A 22,760-nucleotide genomic window follows, 5' to 3' on the forward strand; every position below is an offset into this window, starting at 1 on the left:
TTCGTCCGGGGGCTCATGTTCTACTACGGCCTGGACTTCCACGATCTGGCCCCGAACTTCATCCTCAACATTTCGGCGTTCATCGTCGTATGTGAGACCTTCCTCCGCATCCAGCCTCACTTTGGCCTATGGCTGAAGATCTTCAGCGTCAAGCCGAAGGTCGTGGGCGGACGTCAAGCAGAGTGCGGAGGTGCCATGGTGGAAAAAATAGCCAACTTCACATGGCTCGAGGGCGCCTTCGTAGAGACCATCAAAGGATGGCAATCGGGGTGGTTCTACATCACCGAGCCGCGTGACCCTGAATGGGCAGCAGTCCCCGAATTTCGATCCGGCATCCCCACTCGGCTCACATCTTGGAAGGAGACGGGCCTGTCATGGGGTAGTCCGGTAGAGGTGACCAGATTCCAAACCTGCATCCGAGACCTGGTGAACAAGAAGGTTAAGCTTGTCAACGTAGTCTAGGTCATGCTCTTCAGCCGGATTCTTCCGTGTCAATGACGGGCCTTCACCTTGTGGGAGTTCGACCCGGCCCAGCACCAGACTCTGTCCCGTCTTTTCGACACAAAGCACGAGGATGCTTGGAAGGTGCTATTCAAGAGCTCCGAGGTCTCCCCACCCGTCACCGAGGATCGCGGATTCTGCGTCAAGCGCCAAGCCACCGAAGTAAGCTCGCCTTTAGTCTTTCTCGGGACACTTGATTTTCATGGTTTGATTCCATGCAGGATCTAAACTCCTGCTCCTTTGACAGGACTGGAAGAGGACATCCGGACAGTTTGACTGCTCGGCCCCGTTGCCTGAAGGCCCAGCAGACGCGCGCTTGACGAAGCTGCTAGTTCGGCACCTCACGTGGTGCCGAAGAAGAAGGCCAAGAAGAAGGCCACGGGGACCCGAAAGAGTTCCCGGCGCATGGTGGTGTCGGACTCATCGCCCGACAACCCCGAAGCACCCTCCGCCTCTGAGGACGAGGAGGAGGAAGAAGAAGAAGAAGAAGCCTCTCCCCCTCCAGTGAGGGGAGGAAAGAAAAGGAAAGCCGCCCCAACTAGGGGGGTCGGAGGGTCCAAGAAGGGGAGGACCCTTCTGTCGGACTACGCCTCCGACGCCGAAGACGGCGGGGAGGAATGGCCATCCAGGTTCAAGACCTTCGCGAAATCGTAAGTGTCCGGATACAAGAATAACTTATGGCGCTCCTCTGATGTATGGCGCCTTCTGACGCCGAATTCAATTATGCAGTCCGCCCCGGGCTCAGCTCGGCGATTCGTCGAGTGGCTCCCTCGACTCGTCGGATGTGAATAGCGCTTCACTTCCGACGGCCTCCTCCCCTCTCCCTACAGACGACGCTGAGGTGGAGTCCCAAAAGATGCTAAAACAGGAGGAGGTGGTCCTGGAGGCCCCACAAGGCAACCTCCCGGACTCCAGGCCCAAAGGGGGTAAAACCCCAGAGGGATCTAAGTCCGGCCCTGGGCCGGACACCGCTCCGGAACCAACAACGGTTCCAGAGACCGGCAGGCGGCGCCTTCATAAGAAAGGCGTGCCTACGACGCCGGCGGCCTCCGTCCAACCGGAGGCGCCGGACAACTTGCTGGAGGTGCTTAACGGCGCCTCCATCAACGAGGAGCACCGCACTGTTATGAGTGCGGTGATTCAGAAGGTTCGGTCCGCCAAGAGCGGACTGACAGAAGCATGTACCAGCCTGCTAACAGGCTTCGAGGTATGTAAAACATATAAAAATGTTACCGCATAGATAGTAGCCACTGATGCTCAGTTCGGCGTTCGAAAAGAAAAGCCGAGCTGAGGATCTAAAAAGATATACGCAAGAGTCTAACATAAATGTGTCGGTATGGGAATGCAGGCTGCGTTGCTGACCTCTGCCACACTGACTGCGGAGGTCGATACATTGAAGAAGAGCCTCGAGCGGTCCGAGAACGAGCTCGGCCATGCCAATAAGCAGCTCGAGGACAAGGAGGGTACGTAATACCTTATGTAAATGTATACAGAAATACCTGGTTGCAAATAATGACAGGACCAACGTGAATGTTGCAGGGACCACGACCAAGGTGGCGACCCTGAAGGAGGCGGTGTCCAAGACCGAAAACAGTGCGGCCTTGGAGCGCACCGAGCGAGAGAAACAGGTGGCGCGGGTGGCGGAGGTGCGGCTAGAGCTCCAGGCTCTCGTGGAGAAACACGAGAGTTTGGAGCGTGACTCGAAGACTCGAGAGTCCGAGCTTGCCTTGGCTCTTGAGAGTGCCAAAACCGCTAAGGCCGAAGCCCAGAAGGCCCTCCAGGAGATCGAGGCGATAAATAAGATAGCGGCGGGTAAGGCATTCTTTATGCACAGCAAGCATATAAAAGTGAATTATCTGTTACTTACCCGAATCCGGAGCTCTCCAGGAGCATTCGCCGATCTGCCCCGTAGTGTGTCTGATGTTGCCGCGTTCTACCGTGCCGAGGAGGGGAGCTCGACGGAAAAGGTGTTCTGGTCTCAATATGCTGAGGCCGGACATCCGGTGCTTCTGAGCAACCAGCTGAAGCAGTTGGTCGAGCTCCACAAGGTGGCCGAACAGGCCATGAAGGGCTTCATAGTTCGGCTGTGGCCAGGAGAAGCCATGCTTGGGAGCTACTTCGGTCTGGTGCGGTGGCTGGTGGACGCTTGTCCCTGGATTGAAGTCATCAAGCGCTCCGTCTGTATTGAAGGTGCCCGTCGGGCCCTTGCCCGTGCTAAAGTGCACTGGGGGAAGATGGACGCCGAGAAGCTTGTGACGGACCCGCCACCGCTGGGCAAGGAGTATCGCAAGCTCGAGATGTATTATGAGGGTGTCCTGAAGGGTGCCCGCATTATAGCGGGTGAATGCTCCAAAGATGTAATTTTTGAGTAGACTCGCATCTGTTATCCTGTGCGCTAAAAAGTTTGTTCATATGCGCTAAGCAACGCTTGTTAATTTAAAATATTACCTTCTGTGCGGACGTTTATTAAATCTGAGAGATGCAAGTCATCGGCTTCTGCCCCCATGCCACGAGTGCTGGGGTGTTCGGGATAAACCTGAGCGCTCTTGTTCCCATTCTTGGGTCCATCTAGGGAGGCGCTCAGCACAACGAACAAGGCCATCGGGCTTATAGTGCTTTATCACTCTCACTTAGTCATAGAATTCTATAATTTTAAATTTCGGCGAAGCCCCTAGTATTCAGAAGACCGAGTTTGGGGCTCTATCCACGCCTGGGCCGGATAAATCTGGCTCCTCGCTCGAAGCGGCATAAGTCTTTAAGGACTCGAAAAACCTCACGAACAGCGATCGGTCTCTCGCATTATCATGACGGTCAGTTTTAGCTTTCTCTACTGAGGTGTTAACCCAGCTCAACTGGGGCACATTCGCAGTAGTTCTCCCAGCGCTACCTTAGCCAACATTGCGGAACATAAGGTACCAAAAAATGGGAGCCGGGCAAACCCAACTATTGACCCAAGACATGATTCGGAGCCGATGCATATGGTGCTATAAGTTCGGGGTGCCGCACTCATGAGAGTGTTCGGTCTTCTCACACCGTATTATGGGGTGCTGAAGCCCCTGGTGTATTGGCCGTACCAGAGTGTACGGTTGCAAAATGTCATGACTGAACATATTTGTATAAAAATAGATGAATACAATAATAGATAAGAGCTATATATTGTTTATTAAAGGGGACTGCTATGAAAGCAGAATGATACAAATAGTGTGGTAAGCAAGGGGTGGGATTATTTGACATATCCCCCTCCAGGGGCAGGCTGTCAGACCTTTAAGTAAAAAGGGTATTTAGCTCGTTATAGAGACCACCTGGACATTTGACGTGGCTTGTTCTCTCCCTGGCTGTTGCATCATGTGTTTGGCGAGTGTATTGCCGGACAGGCCTTCCGGATAGTTGGGTCCTAAAATAAATAAAAAAGGAAACGACAGAATAGGGAGCCCTTAGTGCGGTTAAGCCGCATTCTGGGAGTGCCGTAGTTGTGCCCCGCACCTTATGCCCATGGTATTTCCAGAGCGTAGTTATGTACGCGTGGTACCGCTATCGCCATCTGGCGAGGGCTGGGGTTGGGGCCGCACTTCAATGCTTGCTCGGAGCGTGCCAGCCGGTTTTGTTGTAGGTTACTTCGGGCGCGCTTGACGTTGTCCGGATGCTTAACACCCGGGTTGGGGAATTGCCTTGATAGGCTACTTTGAACTTCCGCCGCCAGGGCCGCCATGTGCTCCTCCGTTCGGAGGGAGCGTTCGGTGTTTTCATTTACCATAATGACTCCGCGAGGGCCTAGCATCTTGAGCTTGAGATATGCGTAGTGCGGCACCGCATTGAATTTCGCGAATGTGGTTCGTCTGAGCAGGGCATGATAGCCACTGCGGAATGGGACTATGTCGAAGATTAACTCTTCGCTTCAGAAATTATCCGGGGATCCGAAGACCACTTAGAGTGTAACCGAGCCTGTACAGCTGGCTTCTACACCTGGTATGACTCCTGTAAAGGTTGTCTTTGTGGGTTTAATCCTTGAGGGATCTATACCCATTTTCCGCACTGTATCCTGATAAAGCAGGTTCAGGCTGTTGCCGCCGTCCATGAGGACTCTAGTGAGGTGAAATCCGTCAATGATTGGGTCTAGGACCAATGCGGCGAATCCGCCGTGACGGATGCTAGTGGGGTGGTCCCTTCAATCAAAAGTGATCGGGCAAGAGGACCATGGGTTGAACTTCGGGGCGACCGGCTCCAACGCATAGACGTCCTTGAGAGCACGCTTCCGCTCCCTTTTGGGGATATGGGTTGCGTATATCATGTCAACCGTCCGCACTTGCGGGGGGAAACCCTTCTGTCCTCTGTTGTTCGGCGGCCGGGGCCCCTCCTCGTCATCGCTATGCAGCCCCTTGTCTCTGATTTCGGCACTTAACTTGCATGCCTGCTTGAACACCCAACAATCCCTGTTGGTGTGGTTGGCTGGTTGTTCGGGGGTGCCGTGTATCTAGCACGAGCGATCGAGTATCCGGTCTAAACTGGATGGGGCCGGGGGGTTTCTTTTGAATGGCTTCTTCCGCTGACCGGGTTTAGAGCCTCTGAATCCGGCATTAACTGCCGTATCCTCAGTGTCGTCGCTGTTAATGCGGGGCTTGTGCTTGTTGCAACGTGACCTGCCGTTGCTGTCCTTGGTATTCGAATTGCCAGGGCTCTTGGTTATGTTATTGCTACGAGCTAGCCAGCTGTCTTCTCCCGCGCAAAAGCGGGTCATGAGTGTCGTGAGGGCTGCCATAGATTTTGGCTTTTCCTATCCTAGGTGCCGGGCAAGCCATTCGTCTCGGATGTTGTGCCTGAAGGCTGCAAGGGCCTCGGCGTCCGGACAGTCGACTATTTGATTTTTTCTTTGTTAGGAACCGTGTCCAGAATTGTCTAGCCGATTCCTCTGGCTGCTGGATTATGTGGCTGAGGTCATCGGTGTCTGGTGGTCGCACATAAGTGCCCTGGAAGTTGTCAAGGAACGCGGATTCCAGGTCCTCCCAGCAACTAATTGACTCTGCTGGCAGGCTGTTAAGCCAATGCCGAGCTGGTCCTTTAAGCTTGAGCGGGAGGTATTTGGTGGCATGTAGATCATCACCACGGGCCATGTGGATATGAAGGAGATAATCCTCGATCCATACCGCGGGATCTGTTGTGCCATCGTATGATTCGATGTTTACGGGTTTAAAACCCTCGGGGATTTGATGATCCATTACTCTATGAAGCATAGTGGGTGTGCGGCGCCTCTGTACTGGGCTATATCACGACGCAGCTCGGATGAGCTTTGTCTTTTGTGTTCGGCCTGGCCGTATTTATCATATCCGGCATGACGGTTATCGTCACATGACGTGGGGTGCCCACGCGATCCGTAGATCGATCTTGTTTGCCTTGCCTTATTCTCCAATATGTCTCGCAGGTCTGTTGCGTCTCCCCGTGCTCTAGTATTTTTTGAGCGGTGCCGGGGTGCGGCTTGGGTCGAGGGCCGGAAGGCCTCTCTGTCGCGGCCACGGGGTGGCTGATCGGGCGCATCGTACGCTGGTGATGTAGGTTTAGTTGCTTCCTCCTCAAGTTGGGGTAGCAGCCTGCGCTTTGGGTAGCTCTTGGAGAGGCGTTCGAGTTTATACTCTTCGGCCGCCAGGACTTCAGTCCATCTGTCGGCTAGCAAGTCTTGGTCAGCTCTAAGCTGCTGCTGTTTTTTCATGAGGTTGCTTGCCGTGGCCATAAGCCTGCGTTTGAAACGCTCTTGTTCGATGGGATCCTCTGGCATGACGAATTCGTCGTCATCGAGGCTTGCCTCGTCTTCGGAGGGAGGCATATAATTGTCGTCCTCGACCTCCCTGTCCGCAGCTTTCTCATGCGGGCTGGCTCCTTCGTTCTCCTGCGCTGAATCCTGCTGGAGGGGGTTGTCTTCTTGGAGGGGTCGTCCTCCATTTTTTCATCGCCATCCCCTGCTTTGGGGGTGTCCACCATGTATATGTCATATGACGAGGTGGCTTTCCAGTGCCCTATAGGTGCTGGTTCTTGGTCGTCTCCTTCATCGGCGTCCATACCATCGATGTCTTCGGAGTCGAAGTCGAGCATGTCGGTTAAATCGTCGATAGTGGCTACGAAGTGGGTGGTGGGTGGGTTTCGAATTTCTTTGTCGTCCGCGTCCCAACCATGCTGACCATAGTCCGGCCAGGGCTCTCCTGACAAAGAGAGAGAGACTTCAGTGAATTCAGGATATTGCCAAAGGGTGAGTGCTCAAAGAGGTCCGCGGCGGTGAACTCCATGATCGGAGCCCAATCGGGTTCGATCGGAAGGGGTGCGGGAGATTCAGAGTTCGGAACGGAGCCCGTCACCCTGGAGTCATAGGCCTCGCAAAGGACTAGGCTGGTGCTCAGCTCTATCACCGTAGAGATTGCGGCTCCTGGGGCGACGTCCAACCGTCCATCCCCAATTGGCGTAGTCGGCTCCGAGCTAATGGTCGGAGTGGGCGCCTGAGCGACGCTCTGGGTGTTGTCCGGCGGCAGAGCTAAATCATGCCCCTCGTGACAGTGCGGCGTGCTCGGCCGCGGATCGAATCCGTCGAAGATCAAGTCCTTGCGGATGTCGGTCGTGTAGTTCAAACTTCCAAACCTGACCTGATGGCCAGGGGCGTAGCTTTCGATCTGCTCCAGATGGCCAAGCGAATTGGCCCGTAGTGCGAAGCCGCCGAATACGAAGATCTGTCCGGGGAGAAAAGTCTCACCCTGGACCGCGTCGTGGTTGATGATCGAAGAAGCCATCGAGCCTAAAGGTGACGACACAGAGGAACTCTCAATGAAAGCACCAATGTCGGTGTCAAAACCGGCATATCTCGGGTAGGGGGTCCCGAACTGTGCGTCTAGGCGGATGGTAATAGGAGACAAGGGGCACGATGTTTTTACCCAGGTTTGGGCCCTCTCGATGGAGGTAAAACCCTACTCCTGCTTGATTAATATTGATGGTATGGGTAGTACAAGAGTTGATCTACCACGAGATCAGAGAGGCTAAACCCTAGAAGCTAGCCTATGGTATGATTGTTGTTCGTCCTACGGACTAAAACTCTCCGGTTTATATAGACACAGGAGAGGGCTAGGGTTACACAGAGTCGGTTACAATGGGAGGAGATCTTCATATCAAATCGCTAAGCTTGCCTTCCACGCCAAGGAAAGTCCTATCCGGACACGAGACGAAGTCTTCAATCTTGTATCTTCATAGTCCGGGAGTCCGGTCAAAGGTCATAGTCCGGCCATCCGGACACCCCCTAATCCGGGACTGCCTCAATGATGAAAAGGAAAATTGTGCCCAAGTGCTAGAAGAAGAAGTCTATAAAATGTTTGGCACTAAATCTTTGAATGATGAGCATGATTGCAATGTTGTTAGTATGAACTCCTTGAATATCCATAGTACTAATGATGATTGCACTAGTCATGCTGAAAATATCTCTTATAAGCTTGTCGATTTTTGTTGAGTGTATTGGGTTTGCAAGTACACACCAAATAGGGAAGATAGATATTGCAAGAGGCATAAGCATTTAGAAACTAAATTGTTGCAAGAAAGGCTTGATGTTTGTGCTGAAAGATTCAATATCTATCGCCATCCTTGTGAACTTTGCAATGAACGTGGTCATTTAAATCTCCAATGCAAATTGTTTCATGATCAAATCGTGTCCAAAAATTGTGATAACTTGATTACCCTTGAGCATCATAAAGAGCTTAGTATTCTTTTGGGGTATGAAGAAATGAAACGTATAACTGAGGGTATTCCAAAATTTAATCTTGATAGATTTCTTGATTTTGATCTAGAGAAGATTTATATGTATTATGCGGTGAATTGCATTGAAAATCCTTATATTGTCAATTACATAAAGAAAAGAAAGCAAATATAAGATGAAGAGAACACTAATGAAAGGGAAGAGACTTCCCAATATCCTCCTATTATTTCTTATGATGAATCAGGTAATGAGGAGGAGCTTTCTATTCAACCAATCTCATCAATAAGGGGCTCAGAGAAGAAGGTTGAACCCACACATAATGTGAAGAAGAAAAAGAAAAGATGGAGAAGCAAAGGTAAAAAGGTATCCCTCCCAAATGATGTTGCTCCTACTACTCATTGTGATGATGATAATTGCTATACTATTGGTGCTATCCATATTATTAATGATGAGAGTGATTATGCTTATGATATGAAAAGGCCCAAGCTTGGGGAATCTATGTTGGATGAGGATGACATATTTGAGAATATATTTGCTGCAATTAATGCTTGTCCCAAGCTTGGGATGCTATTTTAATGAAGATGATATTTTTAGCCTCCCAAGTTTTGATATGCAAAGTTGTTATGATGATAGCATGCCTCCTACTTATGACGATTATATTGATGAAAGTGGGTTTGGAAGAGTGTCGACTTTAGGAAGTAGTGATCCCACTATTTTTGAGGATGTTGAATCTTATTGTGATGAATATGAAAGTGGATTTGGAGAGGCCATGACTTTATTTAGTGATGAATCCACTATTTTGGAAGAGGTTTCAATTGATTATGATGAGAACAAAGTTGCTACTTATGATGATTATTGTGATGAGACTTATGCTATAAAAAGTAGTGATGATTATATTTATAAAACTTGTCCTGATTAGGATTACCCTTTTTCTGAACATTACTCTTTTAATATGGAAACAATTTATAGTATTCGAGTCTCTTATGATACTCCCACTATTCCGAATAAGAAGAAGTTTGCTTATGTGGAGAGTAATAAAATTTCTATGCTTGTGGATCATGAAAAGAATGCTTTATGTGATAGTTATATTTTTGAATCATTCATGATGCTATGGAAAATTATTATGAGGGAGGAACATATGCTTGTAGGAATTGCAATAATATCAAGTTTCCTCTCTATGTGCTTAAAGTCTTAAAGTTGTGCTTGTTTTGCCTTCCTATGCTAGTTAATTATTGTTTCCATAAGTTGTTTGCTCAAAAAATCCCTATGCATAGGAAGTGGGTTAGACTTAAATGTGCTAGTCATATTCTTCATGATGCTCTCTTTATGTTTCAATTGTTATCTTTCATGTGAGCATCATTGTCATCATCATGCCAAGCTAGAAAGGCATTAAAGAAAAGCGCTTGTTGGGAGGCAACCCAATATTTACCCTTACTGTTTTTCTGTGTCCACATGATTATTCTGCTGTAGTAATCATGTTTTATAGCTTTTGTTTCAATAAAGTGCCAAGTAAGACCTTTAGGATAGCTTACGGTGATAGTTGTGTTGATCCTGTTGAAAATCAGGAACTTTTGCACCCAGTAAATTAGTTTTTATAATTCACAGAAATGTGCTTTTGATATGATTACTTTTTATCTGGATTGGTACACAAATTTATTAGGACTTCCTAATTTGGTAGGATTTTTGGAGTTCCAAAAGTATACGTTTGATACAGATTACTACAGACTGTTCTGTTTTTGACAGATTCTGTTCTCCATGTGTTGTTTGCTTATTTTGATGAATCTATGAGTAGTATCGGAGGGTATGAACCATAGAGAAGTTATAATACAGTAGGTTTAACACCAATATGAAGTTCGAATGAGTTCACAATAGTACCTAAGTGGTGGTTTTATTTTCTTATACTAACGGAGCTTACGAGTTTTCTGTTGAGTTTTGTGTTGTGAAGTTTTCAAGTTTCGGGTGAAGACTTGATGGACTATGGAATAAGGAGTGGCAAGAGCCTAAGCTTGGGGATGCCCAAGGCACCCCAAGGTAATGGATGGCATCCCCTCTTTCATCTTCATTCATCTGTAACTTTACTTGGAGATATATTTTTATTCACCACATGATATGTGTTTTGCTTGGAGCGTCATTTTGTTTTATTTTGTTTTACTTGCTATTTGAATAAAATATATTATATCTGAAATTCTTAAATGAGAGAGAGTCTACACATAGCTACATAATTATTTAACTACTCATTGATCTTCACTTATACCTTTTTGGAGTAGTTTGTCATTTACTCGTGTGCTTCACTTATATATTATGAGTAAATGGTTGAATGAGTTGAATGTCATAAATCTGAAATTATATATGTTTCATTTGCTTATCCCATGGGGAGTAATGACTTCACATCTAAGAAGTAGAGGTGGTAAATTTATTGAAGGTTAGCAAGCATTGTATTGGTCACTTGAACAATTCATGAAAGAATATTGAAGGAAGAGAGGTTTCACATATAAATATACTATCTTAGACATCTTCTATGATTGTGAGCCCCATTAATTATTTTCAAACCTGAGCAAATTAGTTGAAGTTGGACAAGGAAGACAATGTAATGAGTTATGCTTGTGTATATTTGTATAGAAGTTATATTGTTATAGATCCTCCAACATGTGGTGCTTGCTTTTTAGAATCCTTTGCTAGACAAACTATCTGTACTAAGCGGGAATACTGCTTGTGCATCCAAATTCCTTGAACTAAGTTTCTTCCATGAGTGTCCACCATACCTACCTATATGCGGTATTTACCTGCTGTTCCAAGTAAATTTGCATGTGCCAAACTCTAAACCTTCAAATAATAATCTGTTTTGTATGCCCGAATCGCTCATGTAGCGACTAGGGGCTGTCAGTATCTTCCATGCTAGGTGGGTTATTCTCACGAGGAGTGGACTCCGCTCATCGTTCACGAGAAAAATGGCTGGTAACTAGTATGCCCAGTCCCATGATCAAAAGATCAAAATCAAATCAAAATAATTGCAAACAAAAATCTCCCAGGATTGATTTTAGTTGGAGGCACCCGTTGTTTCGGGCAAGCCATGGATTGATGATTGTTGGTGGGGGGGGGGGGGTATAAACTTTACCATTCTGTTTGGGAACCGCCTATAATGTATCCAGTATGGAAGAAACTGGGAACCCTTGGTTGTTATGTTGACAATGAAAGCATACCTCTCAAATCTTTATTTATCTCTATTTCAAAATCAAACTCTGGCACCTCTGCAAATCCCTACTTCCCTCTGCGAAGGGCCTATATTTTACTTTTATGCAAGAGTCAGTAGTATTCCTTCTCATTCCTACCTACTCTTTAGTTGGCAAGCATCGTGTATTGGGGAAAGATCTAAGCATATATGGCCATTCAAATATATTTGATCATGAGTTATTATTGTTGACAATTATCTATATGATAAGTAAGTTGGGAGGCGAAACATTAAGCCCCTATCTTTATCTATGTTCAGTGGATGCTATTTGTTCTAAAAATATGCTTTGAGTGGTAGCAATCATGGAAGTCTATATGATAGTTGAGTATGTGGGATTTGCTAAATCAAAGCTCTGACATAGACCCTTCCTGAAAATAAGATGAATTGCAATTGTTTGATGCCTAAGAGCATAGTTTGCTAGTTTTCAAGAAAATTTATGGTCTATGCTTTAACATGTGAATAGCTTGTTACTTGATCGTGAGAAGTTTTATGAGATGAACTACTGCTATGACATATAATGATGCTAGAAAAGGTGATTGAAATTATCATTGATCAAACATATGCACCTGCTAGAATTCACACTTCATAAATTATTTCTTTTATCATTTACCTACTCGAGGACGAGCAGGAATTAACTTGGGGATGTTGATACGTCTCCAACGTATCTATAATTTATGAAGCATTCATGCTATTATATTATCTGTTTTGGATGTTTACGGGCTTTGTTATACACTTTTATATTATTTTTGGGACTAACCTATTAACTGGAGGCCCACCCATATTGATGTTTTCTTGCCTATTTCAGTGTTTCGAAGAAAAGGAATATCAAACAGAGTCCAAACAAAATGAAACCTTCGGGAAAGTTATTTTTGGAACGGAAGCAATCCAGGGGACTTGGAGTGCATGTAAGGGAAGCTTCGAGGTGGCCACGAGGCAGGGAGGCATGCCCCCACCCTCGTGGGCCCCTCATGGCCCCCCTGACGGACTTCTTTCGCCTATATATCTCCATATACCCTAAAAACATCGAGGACAATAATAGATTGGGAGTTCTGCCACCGCAAACCTCTGTAGCCACCAAATACCAATCGGGACGCTGTTCCGGCACCCTGTCAGAGGGGGGTCCCTCACCGGTGGCCATCTTCATCATCCCGGCGCTCTCCATGACGAGGAGGGGGTAGTTCACCCTCGGGGCTGAGGGTATGTACTAGTAGCTATGTGTTTGATATCTCTCTCTCGTGTTCTTGAGGTGATACGATCTTGATATATCATGAGCTTTGCTATTATAGTTGGATCTTATGATGTTTATCCCCCTCTACTCTCTTGTAATGGATTGAGTTTTCCCTTTGAAGTTATCTTATCGGATTGAGTCTTTAAGGATTTGAGAACACTTGATGTATGTCTTGCTGTGTTTATCTATGGTGACAATGGGATATTCACGTGATCTACTTGATGTATGTTTTGGTGATCAACTTGCAGGTTCAATGAACTTATGCATAGGGGTTGGCCCACGTTTTCGTCTTGACTCTTCGGTAGAAACTTTGGGGTACTCTTTGAAGTACTTTGTGTTGGTTGAATAGATGAATCTGAGATTGTGTGATGCATATCGTATAATCATGCCCACGGATACTTGAGGTGACATTGGAGTATCTAGGTGACATTAGGGTTTTGGTTGATTTGTGCCTTATGGTGTTATTCTAGTACGAACTCTATGATAGATCGAACGGAAAGAATAGCTTCGTGTTATTTTACTATGGACTCTTGAATAGATCGATTAGAAATGATAACTTTGAGGTGGTTTTGTACCCTACAATAATCTATTCGTTTGTTCTCCGCTGTTAGTGACTTTGGAGCGACTCTTTGTTGCATGTTGAGGGATAGTTATATGATCCAATTATGTTATTATTGTTGAGAGAACTTGCACTAGTGAAAGTATGAACCCTAGGCCTTGTTTCCTACTATTGCAATACCGTTTATGCTTACTTTTATCATTAGTTACCTTGCTGTTTTTATATTTTCAGATTACAAAAACCTATATCTACCATCCATATTGCACTTGTATCACCATCTCTTTGCCGAACTAGTGAACCTATAAAATTTGCCATTGTATTGGGTGTGTTGGGGACACAAGAGACTCTTTGTTATTTGGTTGCAGGGTTGTTTGAGAGAGACCATCTTCATCCTATGCCTCCCACGGATTGATAAATCTTAGGTCATCCACAGGAGGGAAATTTGCTACTGTCCTACAAACCTCTGCACTTGGAGGCCCAACAACGTCTACAAGAAGAAGGTTGTGTAGTAGACCTTCAAGCGCTAACCCCCCCGGCAAGATCTTCCAGCTCTTTTCTGGCGCCGTTGCCGGGGGGGCTAGCGCTTGAAGGTATACCTTTAGATCTTCTTCTTTAGATGCGCTTGTAGTAGACACTCTTCTAGCTCTTGAGACAACAGGTTCTTCTTCTTTGAGAGAACCTACATGTACGATCCTTAAATCAGTTGTACCAACTGCTTTAAGTCTCAGGGGCTACTGATATACATAATTATCAGATTTTTATATTTACCCATATATCTTTCAAATACTGGTCCATGGCTCTAGCAAGCCCATCCTGAGCGGCTCGGATGTACGCATCACCCGAGTTGAAGGCATTGAAAGCCTCATCTGGAAAACCAGGGCCGCGGAGTGCGGCCCGCCGGCGCCGATGATTCATGGCGCTCTCCACTTCAGAATTTGTAACGGACATTCTGTCTGAATCCTCTGTTTGAGGACAGTCCGATATCACTCCCGTGTTGGCCTCTGTCCTCGAGACCGGGCATGGAATCCGGCTAGTGGAGGCACGGTTGGCAGGATCCCCGGACATAGTTCGGCGGATGGTCTTTTTGCTAAACACACAACAGATAGTGTCATACTTTAAGATGACGAACCGCGAAGCGTATTTAAAACCATACCTCCTTGAGGATGACTCCGCCATATTTTTGTTCGTCTTTCTTTTTAAAGGCCTACCCGGCACTGGCGCCCCTTGTTGGCAAGTTGCCTTGGGTTCGGCTTGGCGTGCCGATCGTCTTCCCTTTAGAGCGTAAGAATTGCGCGGTGGGTAAGACAGAAGGAATAAATCTTTTCCGGAAGATAAGTCTCTTGTTTACTTACATGCGATACAGGGAGGAGGCCGAGATAGTCAGCAATGATGGCCACCTCTGTGCCATCAAAGCTCGCCTGACGAAACACCCCTTTCACGAGCTCCACGAATATGTCCGGATCCTCTTTGAATCCGGGGTCAAGGGCCTGATTACGGTCCTCTGGCTGTGGTGCCGGGCTATGGAACTCCCTAGTTATTTTCCGCCATTCCTGTTATAAGTAGATGGAGTAAATATTTATGAGAACAAAGGCTCATGGAATGAATAGAGTAGAGCAGTGGATGGCAGCTCACCCAGCTGGGAGGGTTGTACATGGAAAATCCATCCCGTGGCTTAATGCGGGTGAACTCCTCTCTTTCCCCCTTGTATAAATCAGACAGTATTTCCACCAGAGCGGTGGTGGAGTCCAAACCCTTTCGACCGCAGCGGGTGCCGTCGTCTTCTCTATTGAAGTGCCATAATGGATGCCCTCGGTATTGGAGTGGCCGAACCCCCCGCATTATGGATATCGCCATAACCTTGACTATTGACAATCCGGGCTGAGCGAGTATTCTTATCTTGCTCATCAATTGAAGGACCTCCCTGCTATCTTCCACTCTGGGGCTCCGAGGACGCCAGTTAAGGCGTTTTTTCAGCGGAGCATTTGTAAACTCAGGGAGACCCATTTGGATTGGGTCGGGAAGGGAGACGTCCTCAATATAAAACCACTCGAAGGGCCACTATTCGGGTGCCTTCTTCGGTGTGCCAGATAGGTATCCGGTCCTGGTGATGCGCCATATCTCGGCTCCGCCAACTTGGAATATCGACCCCATTGATTACAGGGGACGAGGCAGAATAGCTTCTTCCATAGCTCAAAATGGACTTCGCAGCCCAGAAATAGCTGACAAAGAGTGATGTAGCCTGCGACATGCAGGATGGAGGCAAGTGTGAAGTTGTGCAGCTGGAGGCCGTAGAACTCCAGCCTGTGGAGGAACGGGTGGATTGGAAATACGATGCCCCTCAGTAGGTAGGAAACGAGGCATACTTGCTCCCCCTGGATGGGTTAGGGAAGTTCTCCGCTTGCTCCCCGCCGTCAAAGGAAGCCAATCCGGCTCGAACGGGGACTAGGTACGCGGGAGGTAGGTACCCTTGGGTCTGCAACTTCACTAATCGGCCGTGGGATATGGTACACTTCTCCCAATCGCCCGGTTTGGTGTTGCTGGAGCGACAAGAAGAGCCGCGAGCGCTGGCCATGTTGGAGTGGTTTTTTCGGGCACGCTGTGATGATTCTTTGCTTGGGGGAGATGGTTTGGATTGGATCTGAAGATCCCCATCTCTTTAATAGACAATTTACTTACATGGTTAGGGTGGAGAATGTAAAAATGCACCAACTTCTCGCATTCACTCGACACGTGGAGGTTGGGACTGTTAAGGTGTAGAAGCCAATGAGCATAACATTAAATGGGGAACCGGGCACTGCTATTTGCAACAGGTACTTTGAAGAATTCAGAGAAGGAACCCGCTTTGCAATGTCGAAGACAATCTCCGCGTCGGACTCAGCGTCATTGAAGCCTAGTTCGGGGGTTACTGAGGGAGTCCAGGATTAAGGGGTCCTCAGATAGCCGGACTATATGCGTATGCCGGACTCTTGGACTATGAAGATACAAGATAGAAGACTTCGTCCCGTGTCCGGATGGGACTCTCCTTTGCATGGAAGTCAAGCTTGGCAATTTGGATTTGAAGATTCCTTCCTCTGTAACCGACTCTGTATAACCCTAGCCCCCTCCGTGTCTATATAAACCGGAGGGTTTAGTCCATAGGACAATAACAATCATAACCATAGGCTAGCTTCTAGGGTTTAGCCTCTACGATCTCGTGGTAGATCAACTCTTGTAATACTCATATCATCAAGATCAATCAAGCAGGAAGTAGGGTATTACCTCTATCGAGAGGGCCTGAACCTGGGTAAACATTGTGTCCCCCGCCTCCTGTTACCATTAGCCTTAGACGCATAGTTCGGGACCCCCTACCCGAGATCCGCCGGTTTTGACACCGACGAGCAGCAGCTAAGAAGAGGAAAGCATCAGACGCCTCAGAGTCTTCAGCTCCAACGAAAGTGAAGACTTTGACGAGCTCTTTTGAGAATCCCATCGATGTTGTTCCACTGAATGTCATGCCATCAAAGGAAATTATTCCTTTTGGTGAAGAATATGTCATCAATGATGACACTGATGAAGAAGATCCATTTGATGCTACGTCAGAGCAGTTGGATGAAGAAATTCAAGTGGATGCTATCCCTTCACCGCTACAGGTATCATCGCCGCTGCCTCAGTTCACTGCTGAAAAGGCCGGTGTTGAAGAAGTTGAAGCTTACAAAGAGGATGTGGACATCGGGTCTACGACTCCTATGATGAATGACGATTATTGGGAAAGTCATCATCCCAATTCTCCTCTGTTCAGTCCTCTGCAGCAAATTCCTCAGTCCCCCGTGCACACTGAAGTAATTCACTCAGGTTCTGATCAAGGTCAAGCTTCACTTCACTCCATCCCCAAAGAAATTACAGCCACTAGTGTTGATGAAATGGAAAATAAGACAGCAGAAGAAACTGCTCCTGAGATTCCTCATCTTGAGGCTCCAAAGGTTGTGCTTGAAATGGTTGTGAAGACTTCCACTGCAAATCTTCATCCCAAGCCACAGAATCCTCACTCCAAGAAGCAGAAGTTCAAGGCTGATGACTTCTTTGCTGAGCATCATTTCTTCTTAGATTTCAATTCATATGACCATGCTCGCCTTCGCCGCAAGCGCTTCTTGACTGCTTCTCAGATGAACTTTTATTCCTCGCTGTTCTTTGACAAGGACAAAGTTTTTGACCATGAGCATCTTCCTGATGTGGATATGGAGTCACTTCCGTGCTTTACTCTAGTCCTCAGTGTTCTTCACAATGCATGGCTGCTCAACTTCTGCGTCGACATCTGCGATTGGAATGAAGAATTAGTTCTTCAGTTCTATGCCACTCTGCATCTGACAGGTAATGTTGACGATGTGAATTCATGTGTCTTGGACTGGATGACTGAAAATACTCATCACAAAGCTCCGGCCTCTGAATTGCTTCCTGTCATCCCAGTTAGTCCGCCCTCTGAAGGAGCACTGAAGCTATATGAGAAACCTGAACTGTCAAATCATCTGATGCAAGTGTTGATGAAGCCTTTGAAGGCTGGCCAAGAGCCAAGGACAAATTTCCTCGTCAAAGATCTGTTGTATGTGCCAAGGTCTGTCTATCGCATTATGGACAAAACCCTCAGTCCCATTAAGGGCCACAACTCTGAAGAAGAAGAGTTGTTGGCATCATGAAGAACTTGCTTTTCAATATCATGCATGGTATTCCAATTAACTATCATGATTTCTTCGTGAGGACTTTGGCCGATGCTGCCTTCTCACCCTTTGAGTTGAAGCCTTATGAGGGAGTCCCGGATTAAGGGGTCCTCAGACAGCCGAACTATATGCATATGCCGGACTGTTGGACTATGAAGATACAAGATAGAAGACTTTGTCCCATGTCCGGATGGGACTCTCCTTTGTGCGGAAGGCAAGCTTGGTGGTTAGGATATGAAGATTCCTTTCTCTGTAACCGACTCTATATAACCCTAGCCCCCTCCAGTGTCTATATAAATCGGAGGGTTTAGTCGGTAGGACAAGAACAATCATAATGATAGGCTAGCTTCTATGGTTTAGCCTCTATGATCAAGTGGTAGATCAACTCTTGTAATACTCCTATCATCAAGATCAATCAAGCAGGAAGTAGGGTATTACCTCCATCGAGAGGGCCCAAACCTGGGTAAACATCGTGTCCCCCGCCTCCTGTTACCATTAGCCATAGACGCACAGTTCGGGACCCCCTACCCGAGATCCGCCAGTTTTTACACCGACATTGGTGCTTTCATTGGGAGTTCCACTGTGTCGTCACCGTAAGGCTTGATGGCTCCTTCAATCGTCTACAACAACGTAGTCCAGGGTGAAGTTTTTCTCCCCGACAGATTTTTGTATTTGGCGGCTTCACACTGCGGGCCAACTCGCTTGGCCATCTGGAGCAGATCGACAGCTATGCCCCTAGCCATCGGGTGAGGTTTGGAAGCTTGAACTACACCACCGACATACGCGGAGACTTGATCTCTGACGGATTCGATCCCATGATAGCTGCGCCCTGCCGCCATAAGGAATATGACCTAAATCTGTCATCAGACTGTGTGCAGGAGATAGCGCCTGTAATCGCTCTGGCCCTAGATCCAGAGCAGAGCTCGCCATCCAAGGACGGGAAGCTCAACCTCGCCACGGAGGCCGCAGACTCAGCAGCGCTAGAGCCAAACATAGATCTGACCTCCAATGAGGCATGTGTTATCGGAACCTCGGACTTGTCCCCGGCCATAGGCTCCGAACCGCGTGTATCCGCACCCATCGAATCTGACCGGGCACCAATCTTAGAGTTCAGCTCCGCGGACATCTTCCAACACTCACCCTTAGGCGATGTGTTAAACTCATTAAAGTCCCTCTCCTTGTCAAGATATTCTTGGCCGAACTATGTCCGGCTTGAGTGGGAAGCGAACGACGAAGAACTTTGTTACCCACCCACCACCCACTTGATAGCCATTGTCGACGATTTGACCTACATGCTTGATTTCGACTCTGAAGACATCGACGGTATGGCCGACGATGCCGGAGAAAAATAGGAACCACGGCCCACAGGGCGCTGGATAGCCACCTCCTCATACGACATATACATGGTGGATACACCCATAGAAGACAATGGCGATGACAAAAAGGATCCAGTTGAGGATAAACTTCCTGAGAAGCAGCCAAAGCGATGACGTAAGAGGCGCCGCTCTAAATCATGCCATGGTAAAAATAGCGATACCGGCACAAGGGAAAATAGCACTCCGGACGATGCTGAAGACAATGAAGACCCCGCCAAGCCAAGTTTCGAACAGGCTGAATGGGAGAACGGGCGAGCCAGCCCCGATGAACAGACCGTGAACGAAGACTCAGAGGACAAAAATTACATGACTCTCTCCGAGGATGAGGTGAGCCTCGGCGATGAAGAATTTATCGTGCTAGAGGATCCCGTCGAGCAGGAGTGTCGTGGAATTAACACGGCAGATGTCCTAGCAGAAGGACTTAGTCGTGGAGCCATCGCAACGAGATTAGCTAAAAGGGGTTAAACCAGACAAGGGACACGAGAGTTTTATACTAGTTCAGCCCCTTACGATGAAGGTAAAAGCCTACGTCTAGTTGTGATGGAATTACTGGGGTTTCGATGACCAGGGAGCGAATACGCTTTGCCTGAGTCTTGAGTTGTTGTTTCTTGTCCCTGAACTGCGCCGAGTCGTCCCTTTATATCCACAGGTTGACGCCCGGCCGGTTTACAGAGTCCCGAGGCCGGCTCATACAAGTGTCCGGCTCGGTCTCTTCCTTTCCCTAACTTACAATACAAGTTATACGATTATGGCGGTTTACAACTATGGGCCCTAATCTGCCTTTGGGCTCTGGGCCTCTAAGCTTTAATAGTAGAGCGCCATCTCCTTTGTCTTCATGGGCTTCAATATAGATGAGCGTGAACCGGCCCCTCCTGGGAGGTTTACACTCATTAGTTATATCCTCAACATTAGGCCCCAGATTGATTTGAACCTGTTCATGTCAATCTTTAATACTTAGAAAAATTCCCTGAACATCTTCTTATGATCCTCGTAAACCGCCATGATATCTTCTCCCTGTAAACTTTGGTAAACCGCCATGATGTCATCTTCTAAAATTGCAGTAAATCGTCATGACGTCATCTCTGTATAAAAAGGTTATGAAGATTCCCTTCATTAATTATCTTCCGAAGATCGAGGCGACAGCTGCACCCCATTTTACCGCTTTGGCCTCCTCGATTCTCGTGCTTGCCTACTTTATCCATTTGGCTTATAAATAATCTCAGGGGTCCTTCCCTTTTTCCCTTCCGCACTTCTTCTTCTTCCTCTCAATGCTCAAGCCCGACAGCTCCGTCGCCGCCGTCGACCTTGAAGCTCTGCCTCATCCCTGGCCGCTGCATCAACCTGAACGCACCAGAGATCCGCGGCTCTCCTCAGCTGCTCCTGTGAATCCGGTAAGCCTTTCTCCCTCAACCCTAGATCTGCATTAGGGTTCCGGTGCTCTTCTGTGTTCATCAGTGTTCGTCCGTGCTCATTATTTTGCCCTTACTATCTTACTGAATCTAGATCAACTTGACATGTTTCTTCCGCGGTCGAAGCTTTTAGTTTATTTCGCCTTCGCATAATATCTTTAGGATCACGAACAACTGTCATCTGGCTCCTTTCTGTTCTACTGTCGCCATTTTAGGACCTTGATATTTTTTCCTTTTCCTGAACTGTGCTAGATCCAAAATAATAATCCCTAGCTTGTGAAACCTGTTTGTGTAGCACTTAGCAATTTTCAGATATGTTGCCCTTCATGCCATTGTAGGCGGTTTAACCTGTAAAAACTGACAATCCGGCAGGTACCATTAGCCCTCTCGTAAACCGCCACCTGTCCTTGAACATCCATCTCCGGTTTAATGTACACACACGCTTTCATTAAATTCCCGGTTTGATACTAGTTTGTACATATCAATCTTTAACCGTGAACCGGCGTTTTCACTTCCTTTACAGTTTGTCCTCCGAAATGGCCAAGCAATTCTCTTCTTGCAACTGGGTTCCTTCCCGGATCACAGAAACACAACTAAATGGATATGTTCTAACTGGCGCTTTAGCCAAGAAGGAGGCCATTCATTGGCGAGTCCTTGGCCCTGAGTGCCCTCCTGAACCTCAAGATGGAGAAGTGGTTGTATTTATGCAGCATCTAGACCGGGGATTTAGCCCTCCCGGATCAAAGTTTTTCCGGGATGTGCTTGCCAACTTCCAGCTCCATCCTCAAGACATTGGACCGAACTCTGTGTCCAACATCTGCAATTTCCAAGTGTTCTATGAAGTTTACCTTCAAGAAGAACCAACTGTTGAACTCTTCAGGGACTTCTTCCACTTGAACCGTCGCACTGAATTTTCTGACGGCCCCAATACTGAACTTGGTGGAGTGTCGATTCAGAAAAGGAAAGAAGTCGATTTTCCTCATGCCAAACATCACAGCCACCCCAAAGATTGGAATCAAACATGGTTCTATTGTCAGAACACCGCTCCCGCTGAAAACCCTCTGCCGGGTTATCGTGCTCACCGTCTCAGCAATGTCCATCCACTGCCTCAGTGGCTCACTGCCAAAGAACGACAAACATATGCTCCACAACTTGCCAAACTCCAGGCTCTTCTAGCAAACGGCTTAACCGGCATTGATCTCGTCCGTTGCTGGGTTTCATGGGGTATCCTGCCCTTTAGTCGTCGCACCAGGTTGATGCATGAGTATACCGGGAATGTCAACAACCCTCAACGGCACACTGAAATACAGATGAATGATGATGAAGTCACTGAGTCTGTGGAGTGCAGCAAAACTGGGCTGCGTCCCTTTTATGCCTCCAACAAACCGCCAGCGGTAAAATTTTACCCTTCTGCTTTTCAATCCATCTTCACTTTAACATTTTTCTGATAGCCTTTTGTCTATTCTTATAGGCCAAAGACCCTTTCTGGAAGAGAAAAACTCAAGACAAACCGGCAAAAGCTCAAGACAAACCGGCGAGGGCTCCTCGTGCCAAGAGCAAGGCCACAAAGAGGCCAGCCAAGAAAAAAACCGCCGAGTCCTCTGATCCGCCCGAAGATGTCGATGATTCGGAACAAGAGGTAGAACCTGACTCCCTTGGTTCATTTTTCATACATCTTATTGACAATGACCATTATCAGGATGATGCGGAAGCCAGCCGTGCTGACCATGTAGAGGTAATCTCCCTTTCCTCCGATTCAGATCATGTGCCGGTTCAAAAACTTCACCGTGCAGTTCGGAAAGTAAAACACTCACATCCTCTTGCTCATTTGGATCCACTATTTTCTTTGAAGACACAGCAACACGAAGGTCGTCGCACAACCCGGCACAGTGGCCAGCAAGTCACTTTCTCCGGTTTACTGGACACCCCAAACCGGAAGCGTCATCCAGAGGTCTCTTGTTCTTGTAATAAATCTTATCCCTTGGCGGGTTACTTCCGATACCCACTTAACCCGTCTGACTCGAATTATCAGGTAACTTCCAATTCATCA

The sequence above is a fragment of the Triticum dicoccoides genome, chromosome 5B, assembly GCF_002162155.2.
Source record: "Triticum dicoccoides isolate Atlit2015 ecotype Zavitan chromosome 5B, WEW_v2.0, whole genome shotgun sequence".
Lineage (NCBI taxonomy): Eukaryota > Viridiplantae > Streptophyta > Magnoliopsida > Poales > Poaceae > Triticum > Triticum dicoccoides.